Source organism: Arachis hypogaea, chromosome 18, assembly GCF_003086295.3.
Source record: "Arachis hypogaea cultivar Tifrunner chromosome 18, arahy.Tifrunner.gnm2.J5K5, whole genome shotgun sequence".
In the NCBI taxonomy this organism is placed as follows: Eukaryota; Viridiplantae; Streptophyta; class Magnoliopsida; order Fabales; family Fabaceae; genus Arachis; species Arachis hypogaea.
Genome location: NC_092053.1, coordinates 46,861,044 through 46,882,082, shown reverse-complemented (window position 1 = coordinate 46,882,082; position 21,039 = coordinate 46,861,044). Strand labels below are relative to the sequence as shown.

Below are 21,039 nucleotides of genomic sequence, written 5' to 3'. Positions count from 1 at the left end.
AGACATTATATGTGAGACAGACTGTGTGGAGGCTTTTACTATTGTCAATAATTTACAAGATTGCTCTGGGTTTATTGATCCTTTGGTGTTAAAAATCCGAGATATCATGTCTTGGAAATGGCGTGCTGATCTTCGGTTGATCTTGAGAGATGCAAATACAGTAGCAGACATCATGGCAAAGACTGCAATGAGGACTATTTCTCCCCAAGTGGAGCTTCCATTGCCTTGGAAGGAGTTTGAGAGTAGTATTCAGCGGGACTGCCTTTCTTAAGCAGTTTCTTATTTTTTTTTTCTTTCTTAGTTTTTGTTTATTTTCTTTTAAGTCACAAAAAAAAATCTGAAATACCTCAATTTATATTAAACAAAGAAATCAACTCTAACATGAAGTTCATAAGCCAAATTGAAAAGATAAATAATAATTAAAGTAATAGAATCAATAAAGGTAGAAAATAAATTAAAGAAATATTGAACCTGTGAATTGAGAGAAGTAGCCTAAACACAATAGAAATCCTACATCCTAATCCTAAAAGAGAGGAGAGAACCTCTCTCTCTAAAACTACATCTAATCCTAAAATTGTGTATATTAAAGCTTGATTGATGAATGAATGGATTTACCCACTTTATAGCCTCTAATCTGTGTTTTCTGGGCTAAAAACTAGGCCAGAAACAGCCCAGAAATCACTGGGGGCGAAATCTGCCATGCTGATTTTCGTCATTGCGACGCGTCCACGTGATGCACATGTTCGCATCATCTAGCTGTATGGCCACTATAGCAAATTATATATCATTTTGAAGCCCTGGACGTTAGCTTTCCAACGCAACTAAAACCACATCATTTGGATCTCTTTAGTGCAAGTTATGACCGTTTGAGTGCGAAGAGGTCAGGCTGGACAGGTTAGCAATTTCTTCAACTTCTTGTATTCCTTCCATTTTTGTATGCTTCCTTTCCATCCTCTAAGCCATTCCTGCCCTGTAATCCCTGAAAGCACTTAACGCACATATCACGGCATCGAATGGTAATAAGAAAGGATTAATATTAGCAAATATAAGGCCAAAGAAGCATGGTTTCAATCATAGCACAAAATTAGGAAAGAGAAAGTAAAATCATGCAAATAGTATGAATAAGTCGGTAAAGAGTTGATAAAAACCACTCAATTGAGCACAAGATAAACCATGAAATAGTGGTTTAACAGCTAGATGCCAGACAGCCCTTTCTGGCATTAAACGCCCAGAGTGATGCCCATTCTGGCGTTTAATGCCCAGAATGCTGCCAAGCTGGGCGTTAAACGCCTATTCTGCTATCCTTACTGGCGTTTAAACGCTAGTAAGCTTGTCCTCCAGGGTGTGCTATTTTTTATGCTGTTTTTCATTCTGTTTTTGATTTTTCAGTTGTTTTTGTGACTTCACATGATCATCAACCTAAAGAAAACATAAAATTGCAATGGAAAATAAATAAATATAATTAAATAACATTGGGTTGCCTCCCAACAAGTGCTCCTTTAATGTCAATAGCTTGACAGTGAGCTCTTAGAGAGCCTCACAGAGATTCAGAGCTTAGTGGTGGCCTCCTAACACCAAACTTAGAGTTGAGTGTGGGAGCTCTGTTTGACTCTGTATTGAGAGAAGCTTTTCATGCTTCCTCTCTATGGTTACATAAGAAGATCCTTGAGCCTTAAACACAAGGTAGTCCTCATTCAATTGAAGGACTAGCTCTCCTCTGTCCATATCAATTACAACACTTGCTGTGGCTAGGAAGGGTCTTCCTAGGATGATGGATTCATCCTCATCCTTCCCAGTGTCTAGGATTATGAAATCAGCATGGATGTACATGCCTTCAACCTTCACCAAGACATCCTCTACAAGTCCATAAGCCTGTTTCCTTGAATTTTCTGCCATCTCTAGTGAGATTCTTGCAGCTTGCACCTCAAAGATTCCTAGTTTCTCCATTACAGAGAGGGGCATGAGGTTTATCCCTGACCCTAGGTCACACAGAGCCTTCTCAAAGGTCATGGTGCCTATGGTACAAGGTATTAAGAACTTTCCAGGATCCTGTTTCTTCTGAGGTAATTTCAATTGAACCAGATTATTTAGTTCATTGATGAGCAATGGGGGTTCATCCTCCCAAGTCTCATTACCAAATAGCTTGGCATTTAGCTTCATGGCTGCTCCTAGATATTGAGCAACTTGCTCTTCAATAATATCTTCATCCTCTTCAGAGGAAGAGTACTTATCAGAGCTCATGAATGGCAACAGTAAGTTCAGTGGAATCTCTATGGTCTCTGTATAAGCCTCAGATTCCTTTGGAGGCCAGTGGACGTCCATTGAGGTCTTCCTCACTGGAAATCACTGCCTTTTCTTCCTCACTAGGTTCGGCCATGTTAGTTATATTTATGGCTTTGCACTCTCTTTTTGGATTCTATTCTGTATTGCTTGGGAGAGTACTAGGAGGGATTTCAGTAACTCTTTTACTCAGCTGACCCACTTGTACCTCTAAATTTCTAATGGAGGACTTTGCTTCAGTCATGAAACTGAGAGTGGTCTTAGATAGATCAGAGACTACAGTTGCTAAGTCAGAGTGGCTCTACTTAGAATTCTCTGTCTGTTGCTGAGAAGATGATGGAAAAGGTTTCTTATTGCCAAACCTATTTCTCCCACGATTATTGTTACAGAAGCCTTGATTAGGCTTCTGTTGATCCTTCCATGAGAAATTTGGATGATTCCTCCATGAAGAATTATAGGTGTTTCCATAGGATTCTCCCATGTAATTCACCTCTTCCATTGCAGGATTCTCAGGGTCATAAGCTTCTCCTTCTGAGGAAGCTTCCTTAGTATTGCTGGATGCAGCTTACATTCCAGACAGACTCTGAGAAATCATATTGACTTGTTGAGTCAATATTTTATTCTGAGCCAATATGGCATTCAGAGTATCAATCTCAAGAACTACTTTCTTCTGAGTTGTCCCATTATTCACAGGATTTCTTTCAGAAGTGTACATGAACTGGTTATTTGAAACCATTTCAATGAGTTCTTGGGCTTCTGTAGGCGTCTTCTTTAGATGAAGAGATCCACCAGCAGAGTGATCCAATGACATCTTGGACAATTCAGACAGACCATCATAGAATATACATATGATGCTCCATTCTAAAAACATGTCAGAAGGACACCTTCTGATCAATTGGTTGTATCTTTCCCAAGCTTCATAGAGGGATTCACCTTCCTTATGTTTGAAGGTTTAGACTTCCGCTCTAAGCTTGCTCAACTTTTGAGGTGGAAAAAATTTGGCCAAGAAAGCATTGACCAACTTTTCCCAAGAGTTCAGGTTATCTTTAGGTTGTGAGTCCAACCATGTCCTAGCTCTGTCTCTTACAGCAAAGGGGAAAAGCATAAGTCTGTAGACGTCAGGATTAACCCCATTGGTCTTAACAGTATCACAAATTTGCAAGAATTCAGCTAAAAACTGATGAGGATCTTCCAATGGAAGTCCATGAAACTTGCAATTCTGCTGCATCAGAGAAACTAATTGAGGCTTAAGCTCAAAGTTGTTTGCTCCAATTGCAGGAACTGAGATGCTCCTTCCATAGAAGTTAGAAGAGGATGCAATAAAGTCACCAAGAATCTTCCTTGCATCTCCACCATTGTTATTGGGTTCGGCCATCTCTTCTTCTTTTCTCCAAAAATTCTGCCAGGTCCTCCCCAGAGTGTTGTGCTTTAGCTTCTCTTAGCTTCCTCTTTAGAGTCATTTCATGTTCCGGATCAGCTTCAACAAGAAATTTCTTATCCTTGCTCCTGCTCATATGAAAAAGAAGAGAATAGAAAAGAATAGGAATCCTCTATATCATAGTATAGAGATTCCTTTATCTGAGTAGAAGAATAGAAGAGTAGAATGAAGAAGAGAGAATATGAAGAATTCGAACATAGAGAGGGAGAGAGGGTTCGAATTATAAGAAGAAGAAAAGTGGTAGTAAATAAATAAATAAATAGAAAGAGATGAGAGAGAGGGAGAATTCAAATTTTGAATTAAAATAAAAGGAAAATATTTTAGTTTTTATTTTAATTATTGGTTAGTATTCAAAATTTAAAAAGAGAAATAAAATAAAATTGGAATTTAAATCAATTAGTTAATTAAAAAGAATTTTGAAAAAGGGGTTAGTAGTTTTCGAAAATTAGAGAGAGAGAGAAAGGTAGTTAGGTAATTTTGAAAGAGATAAGAAATAATAATCTTATAAAATCAAACAAAAAGTCAAGTAGTTAATTGAAAAAGATTTGAAAATCAATTTTGAAAAGATAAGAAGTTAGAAAAGATTTTGAAACTGATTTTGAAAAAGATATGATTGAAATTCATTTTGAAAAAGATTTGAAAAGGAAATTAAAAAGATTTGGTTTTGAAAATTAAAGTTGATTACTTGACTAACAAGAAACTAAAGGATATGATTCAAGAATTTAAAGATTGATCCTTTCTTAATAGGCAAGTAACATCTTAAAAAAATTTTTATTCAAAACATTAATTGTTAGCATTAATTTCGAAAATATGAAATAAAAGTAAGAAAAAGATTTTGAAAATAAAATTTAAAATTTTCGAAAAACATGAAAGGAAATTGAAAAAAAATTTGATTTTGAAAAAGATTTGAAAAGATAGGATTTTGAAATTTATGAGTGAAATAAGGAAATATATTTTTTTGATTTTTGAATTTTTAATGAGGAGAGAGAAAAACATAAAAATGACACAAAACATAAAAATTTAAGATCAAAACAAAAATGCATGCAAGAACAGTTTGAATGTCAAGATGAACATCAAGAACTCTTTGAAGATCATGATGAACATCAAGAACATATTTTTGAAAATTTTGAAGAAAAGAAAAACATGCAAGACACCAAACTTAAAAATTTTTAATCTATAGACACTAATAATTCAAGAATGCATATGAAAAACAAGAAAAGACACAAAACAAGAAAATGTAAAGATCAAACAAAGACAATCATCAAGAACAACTTGAAGATCATGAATAACACCATGCATGAGTTTTTGAAAATTTTAATAAAAAAAATAAAATTGACACCAAACTTAAAATTTGACACAAGACTCAAACAAGAATCATAAAATTTGTGGTTTTTATGATTTTATTAATTTTTTTTTGGATTTTTCAAAAATAATTTGGAAAGAGAAAAATAAGAAATTCAAAATTTTTAATAAGAATTCCAAGAATCATGCAATGTTAGTCTAAAGCTTCGGTCCAAAAATTTAGACATGGCTAAATAGCCAGCCAAGCTTTATGTGAAAGCTTCGGTCCAAAAGATTATACATGGCCAAATGGCCAGCCAAGCTTCAGCATACAAATCAGACATACAACAGCCAATTAGATGGGAATCCAAAGGCTCTTGCAATGATAAGTGGAAGCCTCAGTCCAAAAGATTAGACATGGCTTAGTAGCCAGCCAGGCTTCACATATCATTTGAAACTCTAGAATTCATTCTTAAAAACTCTGAAGAAAAATAAAATATTGTAATTTTTTTTGAATTATCTTTCGAAAATTAAAAATAAAATGCTTAAACATAAAATAAAAGTACCTAATCTGAGCAACAAGATGAACCGTCAGTTGTCCAAACTCGAACAATTCCCGGCAACGGCACCAAAAACTTGGTACGGCAAAATCGTGATCTCACCACTTCTTCACAACTCCGCGTAACTAACCATTAAGTGCACTGGGTCGTCCAAGTAATAAACCTTACGTGATTAAGGGTGAATCCCACAGAGATTGTCGGCTTGAAGCAAGCTATGGTCATCCTTGTAAATCTCAGTCAGGCGGATTCAATTGGTTATGAGGTTTTGATAATTAAAACATAAATAAAATGTAAAATAAAATAAAGTTACTTATGTAATTCACTGGTGGGAATTTCAGATAAGCGTATGGAGATCTTTTGTTGCTTCTGAACCTCTGCTTTCCTATTGCCTTCTTCCAACCATGCGTTACCTCCTTCCATGGCAAGTTGTATGATCCTCTCGGATGAAAACAAATCCATATGCGCTGTCACCGCACGGCTAATCATCTGTCAGTTCCCGCTAGCATCGGAATAGGACCATTGTCCTTTTGCACACTGTCACTGCGCCCAACATTCGCAAGTTTGAAGCTCGTCACAGTCATCCCTTCCCGGATCCTACTCGGAATACCATAGACAAGGTTTAGACTTTCCGGATCTCAGGAATGCTGCCAATGGTTCTAGCCTATACCACGAAGATACTAATATCACGGACTCGGTCCGTGTATTAGATATCCAAGAGAGTATACTCCAGCTGTCGTCCAATGACTACGTTGAACATCATGTAGATCGCTTTATGGTTGTCAGGCACGCGATCTTGGCTAAGCGAGTAACGAAGATTGGGTGATTGTCACGGGTCACCCCTTCATTCTGACTTAACTGAATTAAGAATAATAGTATATCTTGGAGAATAAGTAGGCGTGAATTGAATAGAAAAACAGTAGTAATTGCATTAATTCATGAAGAACAGCAGAGCTCCACACCTTAATCTATGGGGTGTAGAAACTCCACCGTAGAAAATACATAAGTGAAAAAGGTCTAGGCATGACCGTGAGGCCAGCCTCCAAACGTGAAAATAGTCTACAATAGCATATGATCAACCAAAGACATCAAATAAATCTCTAAAAGTAGTTTTTATACTAAACTAGTAGCCTAGGGTTACAGAAAATGAGTAACTAAGTGCAGGTAGTGCAGAAATCCACTTTCGGGGCGCACTTGGTGTGTGCTTGGACTGAGCATTGAGCTTTACACGTGCATAGGCTATTCCTAGAGTTAAACGCCAGTTTTGGAGCCCCAGTTTGGAAGTTTAACTCCAATTTTGGTGCCAGTTTGGGTATTTTACGCCAAGATGTTTTAGGCTGTCTTTGGACGCCAGTTTGGGCCATCAAATCTCAGGCAAAGTATGAACTATTATATATTGCTGGAAAGCCCAGCATGTCTAGAAAATCCACTTCGAGTGCAGGAGGGTCAGAATCCAATAGCATCTGCAGTCCTTTTTCAGCCTCTGAATCAGATTTTTGCTAAGGTCTCTCAATTTCAGTCAGAAAATACCTGAAATCACAGAAAAACACACAAACTCATAGTAAAATCCAGAAATGTGATTTTTGAGTAAAAACTAATAAAAATATAGTAAAAAGTAACTAAAACATACTAAAAACTATGTAAAAAAATGCCAAAAAGGGTATAAATTATCCGCTCATCAGTTGCCTCCCAATAAGCACTTCTTTAATGTCAATAGCTTGACAGTGAGCTCTTATAGAGCTTCACAGACACTCAGAGCATGATGGTGGCCTCCCAACACCAAACTTAGAGTTTGAATGTGGGGGCTTTGCTTGACTCTGTATTGAGAGAAGCTTTTCATGCTTCCTCTCTATGGTTACAGAGGAAGATCCTTGAGCCTTAAACACAAGGTAGTCCTCATTCAGTTGCAGGACTAACTTTCCTCTATCCACATCAATCACAGCTCTTGCTGTGGCTAGGAAAGGCCTTCTAAGGATGATGCATTCATCCTCATCCTTCCCACTGTCTAGGATTATGAAGTCAGCAGGGATGTAAAGGCCTTCAACCTTCACTAAGACATCCTCTACAAGTCCATAAGCCTGTTTCATTGATTTGTCTGCCATCTCTAGTGAGATTCTTGCAGCTTGTACCTCAAAAATCCCCAGTTTCTCCATTACAGAGAGTGGCATGAGGTTTATACCTGACCCCAGGTAACACAGAGCCTTCTCAAAGGTCATGGTGCCTATGGTACAAGGTATTAAGAACCTTCCGGGATCTGGTTTCTTTTTAGGTAATTTCTGCTGAACCAAGGTATTCAGTTCCTTAATGAGCAATAGAGGTCCATCCTCCCAAGTCTCATTACCAAATAACTTGGCATTCAGCTTCATGATTGCACCTAGATACCGAGCAACTTGCTCTTCAATAATATCTTTGATGCCAAGGCATCTTAGGCTAGTTTCACTAGCATTTTTCTGTTAGTTTTAGTAGTTTTATGCATTTTCTTGAGCTTAAAGTAACCAAGAATGGTTAAATGAATAACAAAGCAATGAACCATCCAAACAGTATGATTTTGATGCAAATTTCATGAGTTTTTAGTTATATTACTTGAATGCTATGAATGGAAGATGTCTCATGAAATTTTGCAAGACTTTGATGCAATTGTTTGGATGATTTCAGGGAAGAAGAGGCTAGGAAAGGAAGCAACAAAACCAATAAAGGAAGCTTGAATATCACATGTGGAGTTTAAGTTCCAGTTTAAGCTTAAACTGGAGCTTAAACGCCAGAATCATGAAGGCTAAGAAATGCTGAAACTGAAGTTTAACCTCCAGTTTAACCTTAAACTGGAGGTTAAACGCCAGAATGAAAGTCTCACCAAAGAAGCATTTCCACGTTTAACCTCCAGTTTAACCTTAAACTGGAGGTTAAACGCCAGAAGTGGGAAATTCACCATGGGAGCAATTCCACGTTTAAGCTCCAGTTTAACCTCAAACTGGAGCTTAAACGTGTTCGACACAAACTCTCACCAAAGAAGCATTTTCACGTTTAACCTCCAGTTTAACCTTAAACTGGAGGTTAAACGCCAGAAGGAAGAAAGGCACCAGGAGCATTCCACGTTTAAGCTCCAGTTTAACCTTAAACTGGAGCTTAAACGTGTTCGACCAAGTTTTCTCCTCTAGGGTTGCTCTCTCCATTTCCACGTTTAAGCTCCAGTTTAACCTTAAACTGGAGCTTAAACGTGTTCGACACCTCCAGGGCTACCTTTCTCCTCTTCCACATTTAAGCTCCAGTTTAACCTTAAACTGGAGCTTAAACGTGTTCGACCTCCAGGGCTGCCTTTCCTATCTCCACGTTTAAGCTTCAGTTTAACCTTAAACTGAAGCTTAAACGTGTTCGACTAAGTGACCCTCCAGGGCTGCCTTCTTCCATTTCCACGTTTAAGCTTCAGTTTGCTTCCAAAAGGCATCACTGGAAGTGTCTGGCGTTTAAGCTGCAGTTTAAGCTTAAACTGCAACTTAAACGCCACTCTTGGAAAAGGTTTCTAGGCCAAAAATATTGCGGTTTAAGTTAGTATTGGAGCACAAACATTAACTTAAACTTACTCTGGTATGAAACCCAATTGAATATCATGGTTTATGGGATTTGGGCCTGAAGGATTGATGAGTCTGAAATTTCAATTTGTTGAGTCATGTGTCATTATTTGATTATCACTAAGTTGGCTCAATGAATGTTACAGAATTTGGATCAGCAGCCTCATCAAGATTATGGATCATAAACCCAAAGCAAAAGGAAAGCAGGGAGAGGCCTCAAAGCCCAAGAAACACAACAGAAGCTCAATATAGAAAGTGTATAAATAGGATAGAATTTAAGTTAGGGGGACTTTTATCTTTTCATTTGGCTAGTTTTCATATCTTTGTAATTGAATTCAGAGCTATGACTCACTAAACCCCCTTTCATTGGGTTAGGGAGCTCTATTGTAATTCAATGAATCAATAATAGTTTATCTTCTTCTTCAATCTTTTCTCTTGAATTTTGTTAGAAAGCTTCTCGATCTAATTCCATTGGGTAGTTGTCTTGGGAAAGAAACTACCCATAATTGGAATCCTTCGGAACCTTGGGAAAGGAATGGAGGATTCATGCTAGAGAAGCTTTCTCACAGTGAATTGGATTGGGGTTTGGATGGATATTGTGACATGTAATCCTACCAAATTGTGGTTCATGAAACTGTGTGGTATAATCAGTGATCGAGCATCATCTCTTCTTATGAACATTTAAACCAAGGGATTGGGAATTTGTTTGTTTTTAGAGAGAATTGGTGAGCCAAGGGATTGGGATCCAATCATATAAGATTGCCAAGCAAAATTCAATGAACGCATTGGTTGAGGAAGAGATAAACATGTTTTGATTCGGAGATCTCAATATCTCCTATAACCCAATGAATTCCCCATTTCTGATTTCCACTTTCTCTTTACATTCTGCAACTTAATTCATGCAATCACCCCATTCCCTTTTAATTTCAGCAATTTAGCTTCTGCTCTTTAATTTATGCAATTTAAGATTCCGCCATTTCAATTTCTTGTCATTTACATTTCCCGCCAATTTTACATTCCGCAATTTTCATCTAAATCTTGATTCCGCTCAACTAGAACACACTTCTAATTCGAATTGCTCACTCAACCAATCCTTGTGGGATTCGACCTCACTCTATTATGAGTTTTTACTTGACGATAACCGGTGCACTTGCCGGAAGGAATTTTGCCGATCGTGCAATTTCCTAAATCGTGGCATAACAAGTTTATGCGACACCAAGTTTATGGCGCCGTTGCCGGGGATTGGTTTTCGATTGACAATTCTCCAATTGGAAGTTAACTAGATTGAGCATTTTTTTTTTGCTTTGTTAAATCAGTTCAAGTTACTTGTTGAATTTTAATCTCTGCACTCTGTTACATGTTTTCTTTCTTTATGCCTTTAAATTCAAGCAACTAACTCACTGACCCACTAACTATTTGAATTAATTCCTCAACTGCTCTGACCATACTCTTCCATTAACCAAGAGTATTTCACTTGTTTGGTGCCTGTGCTGTGTTCTTGTATGACAGGTAGGAGAGGAGAGACATCAACTCCTCCATATACCGAACCAGAGAGGACCCTTCATAGACTAAGAAGGGAAGCAAGAGGGAAGAGAGTACTGGGAGAAGAAGAATCTGAAGGAGAATCTGAGGACAATTTTGAGGAAGCTCTAGATCTCAACATGGATAGAGAAGTTCACAACCATGAGAGAGCTGATGGAAACAATGCCATTCCTGAGAGGAGGGTTCTTGGTTCATACATAAACCCAACATCTGGGAATTGTGGTAGCAGCATTCAGAAACCACCCATTCAGGCCAACAATTTTGAGCTCAAACCACAGCTAATATCACTTGTGGAGAATCATTGTTCATTTGGTGGGAGTGCTAATGAAGATCCAAACCAACACCTCACAAAATTCCTGAGAATTTGCGACACTGTGAAGTCCAATGGAGTACAGGAAGATGCCTATAAACTGCTTTTGTTCCCATTTTCACTTAGGGACAAGGCAGCTAAGTGGCTGGAATCATTCCCAAGGGGGAGCCTAACAACATGGGACGAGGTGGAAAGCAAGTTTCTGGCACGTTTCTACCCCCCACAAAAGGTCAATAGGCTTCGATCTGAGGTTCAGACTTTTAGACAACAAGATGGTGAAACTCTCTACGAGGCATGGGAGAGATTCAAGGATTTGACAAGAAAATGCCCACCAGACATGTTCCATGACTGGGTGCAATTGCACATTTTCTATGATGGACTTTCTTATGAATCAAGGAAGGCTGTGGACCATTCATCAGGAGGTTCATTAAACAGGAAAAAGACTGTGGAAGAAGCCATTGAAGTGATTGAAACAGTGGCTGAGAATGAGTACTACTATGCATCAGAGAGACACAACACTAAGGGAGTCATGGAGCTGAACCATGTTGATACAATTCTAGCCCAAAACAAGGTGTTTGCCAAGCAACTAGCAGAGCTCACCAGGAAATTAGAAACAAAGCAAGTGGCTGCAATACACACACAAGAGCAAGAGGAAGAAAGCACTGAAGGAGGTGATTGGGAAGAGGCCAATTATGTAGGAAATCAACAAAGGCAATCATATGATCCACATTCCAACACTTACAATCCAGGATGGAAAAACCACCCAAACTTTGGGTGGGGGAACCAACAAACCCAACCACAAAACCACAAACCTTACAACCATAACCAACATAACAATTCCACATACCAAAACTCCAACCAAAGATCATACCAAGCCACACAAAACACTTACTCCCAACCATCATATCAAGGCCAAAATAATCGACCTACCCAACCTAATCCAAACCAACAATTTCAAGATCAATTAAACAGGATAGAAGGAATGCTTGCAACCATGGGTCAAGACATAACCGAATTAAAAGCTTTTAAGGAAGAAGTAATTTCCAACTTGCAAAACCAAGGAGCTGCCATCGAGAAGTTAGAAAATCAAATTGGGTATTTGTATAAGCAAATCCCTGGGCCAAGTGTTTCTCATGCTGCCAAGGCTATTGCAAAGGAAGAATGTAAAGCCATAACCCTCAGAAGTGGAAAAAAGCTGAAGGAGATCTCAAGTGAACCCACAGAGGATGAAGCAAAGGAAAATGTGAGAGACAAGGAACAGGGACAATCCTTTACACCGTCTGCAACAAGAGAAAAAGAAAAAGAGGTCCTGAAGCTGTATAAACCCAAAGCACCATATCCTCAACGTTTGATGAAAGGTGAAAAGGATGGCCAATTCTCCAGATTTTTGGAGATTTTCAAGAAGCTTCAAATCAACATCCCGTTTGCTGAGGCAATAGAGCAAATGCCACTCTATGCAAAATTCTTAAAGGAATTAATGACCAAAAAGAGAAGCTGGAGAAATGAGGAAACTGTGTTGTTGACTGAAGAATGCAGTGCCATCATTCAACACAAATTGCCTCAGAAACTGAAGGATCCAGGCAGTTTTCAAATCCCCTGTATCATAGGAGAAGTCATGGTGGAGAAGGCCTTGTGTGACTTAGGGGCCAGTAACAATTTGATGTCTCTAACAATGATGAGAAGAATGGAGATTGAGGAAGCCAAACCAACAAGAATGGCCCTCCAATTGGCAGATCGAACCTTTAAATTCCCTCATGGGATAGTTGAGGATTTGTTGGTAAAAGTGGGAGATTTCATATTCCCTGCCGATTTTGTGGTATTAGATATGGAGGAAGAAGCCGAAGCTTCAATAATTCTGGGAAGACCCTTCCTGGCTACTGCAGGAGCCATCATAGATGTCCAAAAGGGTGAGCTCACTCTTAGACTACATGATGAGCAATTGGTGTTTAACGTATTCAAGGCAATGAGCTATCCATCAGAATCACTAAAGGAATGCATGAGGGTGGATGTAGTGGACATTGCAGTACAAGAAACCTTTGAGGAAACAACAAAGGAAGTGGCAGAGGAGGAGTTCACCAAGGATATTGAAGATAGTGACATCAAGGCTGCTGAAACAACCATGCCAAGCATGCCAGATAGAGTGAAAGAAGAGAAGGAAGCACCAAAACCTGAGCTCAAAGCATTGCCCCCTAATCTCAAGTATGCATACTTGGGTAGTAATGAGAGCTATCCTGTTATCATTAGCTCTGCCCTGAGCCAAGAACAGGAAGAAAAATTGATCAAAATGCTACAAACTCATCAGGACGCCATTGGATGGACCCTAGCTGATTTAAAGGGGATAAGTTCATTCATATGCATGCATAAAATCTTGTTAGAAGAGGATGCTAGACCCTACATTCAAGCTCAGAGAAGATTGAATCCCGTCATGAAAGAAGTGGTACAAAAAGAGGTCATGAAGTTATGGCAGGCAGGGGTAATCTACCCTATTTCTGATAGCCCATGGGTTAGTCCCATCCATGTAGTGCCAAAGAAAGGTGGCATAACTGTGGTGCCAAATGAGAGGAACGAACTCATACCCACAAGAACTGTCACTGGGTGGAGGATGTGCATAGACTACAGGAAGCTCAATGAAGCCACCAGAAAAGATCATTTCCCACTCCCATTCATGGATCAGATGCTTGAAAGGCTTGCAGGACATGCTTACTATTGCTTTCTGGATGGATACTCAGGCTATAATCAAATAGTAGTTGATCCTAGAGATCAAGAGAAAACATCATTTGTTTGTCCATATGGAGTTTTTGCTTATAGACGCATGCCCTTTGGATTGTGCAATGCACCTGCCACTTTCCAAAGATGCATGCTGTCCATCTTTTCAGACATGATTGAAAAATTTATTGAGGTTTTCATGGATGATTTTTTTGTGTTTGGAGATTCTTTTCCTAGCTGCCTACACCACCTTGCCTTGGTGCTTAAGAGATGCCAAGAGACCAACCTAGTATTAAACTGGGAAAAGTGTCATTTCATGGTCACAGAAGGAATAGTCCTTGGCCACAAAATCTCGAATAGAGGCATTGAGGTGGACAGAGCTAAGGTGGAACTCATTGAAAAATTACCCCCACCAAGTAATGTCAAGGCAATTAGGAGTTTTTTGGGACACGCTGGCTTTTACAGAAGGTTTATTAGAGACTTTTCTAAAATAGCCAAACCTTTGAGTAACTTGCTTGTCTCTGATACACCCTTTGTATTTGATAAAAATTGCATGCTAGCCTATGAACTTTTGAAGCAAAAACTTTCCTCTGCACCTATCATTGCCCCACCTGATTGGAACTTACCTTTTGAACTGATGTGTGATGCATCAAACCTTGCTGTTGGGGCAGTGTTAGGACAAAGGAAAGACAAATTGGTACATGTGATTTATTATGCCAGTAAGGTCTTGAATGATAACCAAAGGAATTACACAACCACTGAAAAAGAACTCTTGGCAATAGTCTTTGCATTTGACAAATTTAGATCCTATCTCATTGGATCTAAAGTCATTGTCTTCACTGATCATTCAGCTTTAAAATACTTACTTGCTAAACAAGAATCCAAACCAAGACTTATTAGATGGGTTCTTTTGTTGCAGGAATTTGACATTGAAATCAAAGACAAGAAGGGTGTAGAGAACAAGGTGGCAGACCATTTATCAAGGATACCATGTGAAGAAGGAAGCGCACAAAGCACACATATAAATGAGTGCTTTCCTGATGAACAACTCATGGTAATTCACAAAGCACCCTGGTTTGCAGACATAGCGAACTTCAAGGCCACTGGGAGTTTGCCGTTGGAATTTAATAAGCATCAAAGGAAGAAATTGGTAAATGATGCCAAATACTTCATCTGGGACGAACCATACTTGTTCAAAAAATGTTCGGATGGCATACTCAGAAGATGCATATCAGAGGAAGAAGGAAGGGAAGTCTTATGGGACTGCCATGGCTCCACCTATGGAGGACATTTTGCAGGAGAAAGAACAGCAGCTAAGGTGTTGCAGTGTGGTTTTTATTGGCCCACTATCTTCAAAGATGCAAAGGAACTAGTGAAGCACTGCCATGAATGCCAGAAAGCGGGGAACCTGCCAAGAAGAAATGAAATGCCACAACAATTCATTCTGGAACTTGAATTGTTTGATGTATGGGGGATAGATTTCATGGGACCCTTTCCCACCTCATACTCAAATAATTACATCCTTGTGGCAGTAGACTATGTCTCCAAATGGGTTGAAGCAATAGCAACTCCAACCAATGATAATAAGGTAGTCATGAACTTCCTCAGAAAACACATTTTTTGCCATTTTGGGGTTCCAAGAACAATCATCAGTGATGGAGGAAGCCACTTCTGCAACAAACCATTAGAGGCATTACTTCTAAAATATGGAGTCAAACATAAGGTAGCCACACCATACCATCCACAGACGAGTGGGCAAGCCGAAATATCTAATAGGGAACTCAAAAGAATCCTGGAAAAGACTGTGGGAACTTCAAGGAAGGACTGGTCGATTAAGCTAGATGATGCTCTTTGGGCATATAGGACAGCTTTCAAAACACCAATTGGAATGTCTCCTTACCAACTAGTATATGGAAAAGCTTGCCATTTGCCACTGGAGTTGGAGCACAAGGCATTCTGGGCCTTGAAACTCTTGAACTTGGACAGCAAAGCTGCTGGAGAAAGAAGGATGTTGCAAATTCAAGAGTTGGAAGAATTCAGAGCTGAAGCTTATGAGAATGCCAAAATTTACAAAGAAAGAGCAAAGAAGAAGCATGACAGCAACATAGCCCCAAGGAAATTTGAGGAGGGACAAAAAGTACTGCTCTACAATTCTAGGCTGAAGCTATTTCTAGGGAAGCTAAAATCAAGGTGGTCTGGACCATTCCTGGTCACCAAAGTCTCCCAATATGGACAAATAGAAATCATGGAAGAAAAGTCACAACGAACCTTCACGGTGAATGGTCAAAGACTCAAACATTACTTGGGAGATGTGGAGGAGAAGGACAAGGTTAAATATCACCTCAACTGAGGCAGCTGACCGTCAAGCTAATGACGTTAAAGAAGCGCTTGTTGGGAGGCAACCCAACCTAAGGTAATACTCCCTTGCTGTTTCTTTTATTTGTTTCAATAAAAAGGTGAAGTAGTTTCTGTGCATTGCAAAGAATTAAGTTTGGTGTTTCACACCAAACAATGAATTCGTGGATCAATAATTCAAAGGGGAATGTGTGACTCTAAGTTTGGTGTTCCACCATTAAGCTCAACTGAACACAACAACCTTTGAATTATATGAAAGGAACAACCATTCTAAGCAATCACAGAAATGCTTAAAATCCTTAGCAGCAACTTCATTCCAAGGAGAATTCAAGGATTCAAAGAACAGAGAAGTAAGTAGGAGACTAAGTTTGGTGTTCACACACCAACTTAAGATTCAGACACTTGCCCATACATAGTTGAGCTAACCACTCAAGTGCTTGAGAAGCAAGCAACTTCATCACTCTTAGCAGGAAAGGAAACAAGGATTTTAGAAAGAACATGAAGCAACAACTAGGAGAAGAAGGAGAAATCAAATTGTTCCTGGCAACAAAGAGAAAACAAGAAATTTCACAAGGTGGTGTTGTTCCTTGACATTTCTTTAAAATGGGTAAACAAAAGCATGCTTGTTCTGGTATAAACTGAAATTGTTGAATCTGTCTGGAATGTAAAGTTTCTAGTATGTTTGTCTGTTTAGTGCTTTGAATAAAGTGAATGCCTTGATGTTTGGATATAACTTCACCTTCTTAATCAAATGCTTGCCATGCTTGTTCTGTTTCCAAAAATAAAAGAAAAGTTTGAACAAAAGTAACTTGGCTCAATTAGTGACAAATCAAGTAGAATTAAGTGGTGGTATGCATGCTTGATTGTCTAAGTCAGATCACTGGAAATAGAGTGTAGAATTATCATTTTTTGTGTAGAAATTGAAAACTGTCTATGGATCTTGATGAATAAATATCTTTGGCCATGAAGAAGAAAGAAAAAGAAGAAGAAAAAGCCACTGAAAAAGGGCAACCAAAAAGCAAAAAAATTGAGAAAATAAGCTAGGCACCAATGGTTTGAACTTCTGAGACAAATGCCTATGGTGTTTATGTATTAAGGATATGCTTGGATGAATAGGTTCTGAGGAGTGTTTCAACACTTGGTAACTTGGGTTAACTAACCCGGGATTATCAACCAAAAGTCCATTATCAAGAGCAACCTAAATACAAAACATTTAGTCACACAAAGAGGTGCTGGGCACCAATGTCTCAAGAAGAAATGTGAACTAAAATGCCTGGAGTGGATATGTGTAGTGCACTGATAAGAAAAAGAAAATGCCAAAGGCTGGTGCAACACATGACACTAAGCAAACAAGGAGTAAAGAAGCTCTAAGAAAAAGAAAAGAAAAACAAAGAAGAGAAAAGTGCCAAAGACATAAGAGTAACAAGAGGCCATAGCAGTGTTTGATGGATGCAATGAAAAAGTGATAATCTTACCTGATAAGAATGAAAAAGTGATGCTGCAACTTTCTGCATAAAACCCTTCTGATGAACTTAAAGTGCTTACTAATATAGCCAATGGGATTGCTTTCTGTTCATACTTTTTTCTCAAATAACTCAGGACTTGCTTAGGGACAAGCAAGTATTAAGTTTGGTGTTGTGATGCCAAGGCATCTTAGGCTAGTTTCACTAGCATTTTTCTGTTAGTTTTAGTAGTTTTATGCATTTTCTTGAGCTTAAAGTAACCAAGAATGGTTAAATGAATAACAAAGCAATGAACCATCCAAACAGTATGATTTTGATGCAAATTTCATGAGTTTTTAGTTATATTACTTGAATGCTATGAATGGAAGATGTCTCATGAAATTTTGCAAGACTTTGATGCAATTGTTTGGATGATTTCAGGGAAGAAGAGGCTAGGAAAGGAAGCAACAAAACCAATAAAGGAAGCTTGAATATCACATGTGGAGTTTAAGTTCCAGTTTAAGCTTAAACTGGAGCTTAAACGCCAGAATCATGAAGGCTAAGAAATGCTGAAACTGAAGTTTAACCTCCAGTTTAACCTTAAACTGGAGGTTAAACGCCAGAATGAAAGTCTCACCAAAGAAGCATTTCCACGTTTAACCTCCAGTTTAACCTTAAACTGGAGGTTAAACGCCAGAAGTGGGAAATTCACCATGGGAGCAATTCCACGTTTAAGCTCCAGTTTAACCTCAAACTGGAGCTTAAACGTGTTCGACACAAACTCTCACCAAAGAAGCATTTTCACGTTTAACCTCCAGTTTAACCTTAAACTGGAGGTTAAACGCCAGAAGGAAGAAAGGCACCAGGAGCATTCCACGTTTAAGCTCCAGTTTAACCTTAAACTGGAGCTTAAACGTGTTCGACCAAGTTTTCTCCTCCAGGGTTGCTCTCTCCATTTCCACGTTTAAGCTCCAGTTTAACCTTAAACTGGAGCTTAAACGTGTTCGACACCTCCAGGGCTACCTTTCTCCTCTTCCACGTTTAAGCTCCAGTTTAACCTTAAACTGGAGCTTAAACGTGTTCGACCTCCAGGGCTGCCTTTCCTATCTCTACGTTTAAGCTTCAGTTTAACCTTAAACTGAAGCTTAAACGTGTTCGACTAAGTGACCCTCCAGGGCTGCCTTCTTCCATTTCCACGTTTAAGCTTCAGTTTAACCTAAAACTGAAGCTTAAACGTGCTTCCAAAAGGCATCACTGGAAGTGTCTGGCGTTTAAGCTGCAGTTTAAGCTTAAACTGCAACTTAAACGCCACTCTTGGAAAAGGTTTCTAGGCCAAAAATATTGCGGTTTAAGTTAGTATTTGAGCACAAACATTAACTTAAACTTACTCTGGTATGAAACCCAATTGAATATCATGGTTTATGGGATTTGGGCCTGAAGGATTGATGAGTCTGAAATTTCAATTTGTTGAGTCATGTGTCATTATTTGATTATCACTAAGTTGGCTCAATGAATGTTACAGAATTTGGATCAGCAGCCTCATCAAGATTATGGATCATAAACCCAAAGCAAAAGGAAAGCAGGGAGAGGCCTCAAAGCCCAAGAAACACAACAGAAGCTCAATATAGAAAGTGTATAAATAGGATAGAATTTAAGTTAGGGGGACTTTTATCTTTTCATTTGGCTAGTTTTCATATCTTTGTAATTGAATTCAGAGCTATGACTCACTAAACCCCCTTTCATTGGGTTAGGGAGCTCTATTGTAATTCAATGAATCAATAATAGTTTATCTTCTTCTTCAATCTTTTCTCTTGAATTTTGTTAGAAAGCTTCTCGATCTAATTCCATTGGGTAGTTGTCTTGGGAAAGAAACTACCCATAATTGGAATCCTTCGGAACCTTGGGAAAGGAATGGAGGATTCATGCTAGAGAAGCTTTCTCACAGTGAATTGGATTGGGGTTTGGATGGATATTGTGACATGTAATCCTACCAAATTGTGGTTCATGAAACTGTGTGGTATAATCAGTGATCGAGCATCATCTCTTCTTATGAACATTTAAACCAAGGGATTGGGAATTTGTTTGTTTTTAGAGAGAATTGGTGAGCCAAGGGATTGGGATCCAATCATATAAGATTGCCAAGCAAAATTCAATGAACGCATTGGTTGAGGAAGAGATAAACATGTTTTGATTCGGAGATCTCAATATCTCCTATAACCCAATGAATTCCCCATTTCTGATTTCCACTTTCTCTTTACATTCTGCAACTTAATTCATGCAATCACCCCATTCCCTTTTAATTTCAGCAATTTAGCTTCTGCTCTTTAATTTATGCAATTTAAGATTCCGCCATTTCAATTTCTTGTCATTTACATTTCCCGCCAATTTTACATTCCGCAATTCTCATCTAAATCTTGATTCCGCTCAACTAGAACACACTTCTAATTCGAATTGCTCACTCAACCAATCCTTGTGGGATTCGACCTCACTCTATTGTGAGTTTTTACTTGACGATAACCGGTGCACTTGCCGGAAGGAATTTTGCTGATCGTGCAATTTCCTAAATCGTGGCATAACAAGTTTATGCGCATCAATCTTCATCCTTTTCAGAGGAAGAATACTCATCAGAGCTCATGAATGGCAACAGTAAGTTCAGTGGAATCTCTATGGTCTTTTTATGAGCCTCAGATTCCTTTGGTTCCTTATTAGGGAACTCCTTAGTGGTCAGTGGACATCTATTAAGGTCTTCCTCACTGGAAATCACTGCCTCTTCCTCCTCTATAGGTTTGGCCACTTTGGATAAATTGATGGCCTTGCACTCTCTCTTTGGATTCTCTTCTGTATTTCTTGGGAGAGTACTATGAGGGATTTCAGTAACTCTTTTACTCAGCTGACCCACTTGTGCCTCCAAATTTCTGATGGAGGACCTTGTTTCAGTCATAAAACTGAGAGTGGTCTTAGATAGATCAAAGACTATGGTTGCTAAGTCAGAGAGGCTCTGCTTAGAATTCTCTGTCTATTGCTGAGAAGATGATGGAAAAGGCTTGCTATTGCCAAACCTATTTCTCCCACCATTATTATTATTGAAGCCTTATTGAGGCTTCTGTTGATCCTTCCATGAGAAATTTGGATGATTTCTCCATGAAGGATTATAGGTGTTTCCATGGGATTCTCCCATGTAATTCACCTCTTCCATTGCAGGATTCTTAGGGTCATAAGCTTCTCCTTCAGAGGAGGCTTCTTTAGTACAGTCGGATGTAGCTTGCATTCCAGTCAGATTCTGAGAAATCATATTGATTTGCTGAGTCAATATTTTATTCTGAGCCAATATGGCATTCAGAGTATCAATCTCAAGAACTCGTTTCTTCTGAGTCATCCCATTATTCAAAAGATTTCTTTCAGAAGTATACATGAACTGGTTATTTGCAACCATTTCAAAGAGTTCCTAGGCTTCTGCAGGTATTTTCTTTAGATGAAGAAATCCATTAGCAGAGTGGTCCAATGACATCTTGGACAATTCAGACAGACCATCATAGAATATGCCTAAGATGCTCCATCCTGA

At 38.7% G+C, this 21,039-nt stretch overlaps 1 non-coding gene across 1 annotated transcript; it reads right to left on the bottom strand.

Moving 5' to 3' along the window:
- Positions 1-11,209: 11,209 nt before the first annotated feature.
- LOC112773458 (small nucleolar RNA R71) lies at positions 11,210-11,313 on the bottom strand. The gene has a single exon (XR_003188007.1). It is a non-coding gene; the product is annotated as a small nucleolar RNA R71 (small nucleolar RNA).
- Between the last annotated feature and the right edge of the window lie 9,726 nt (positions 11,314-21,039).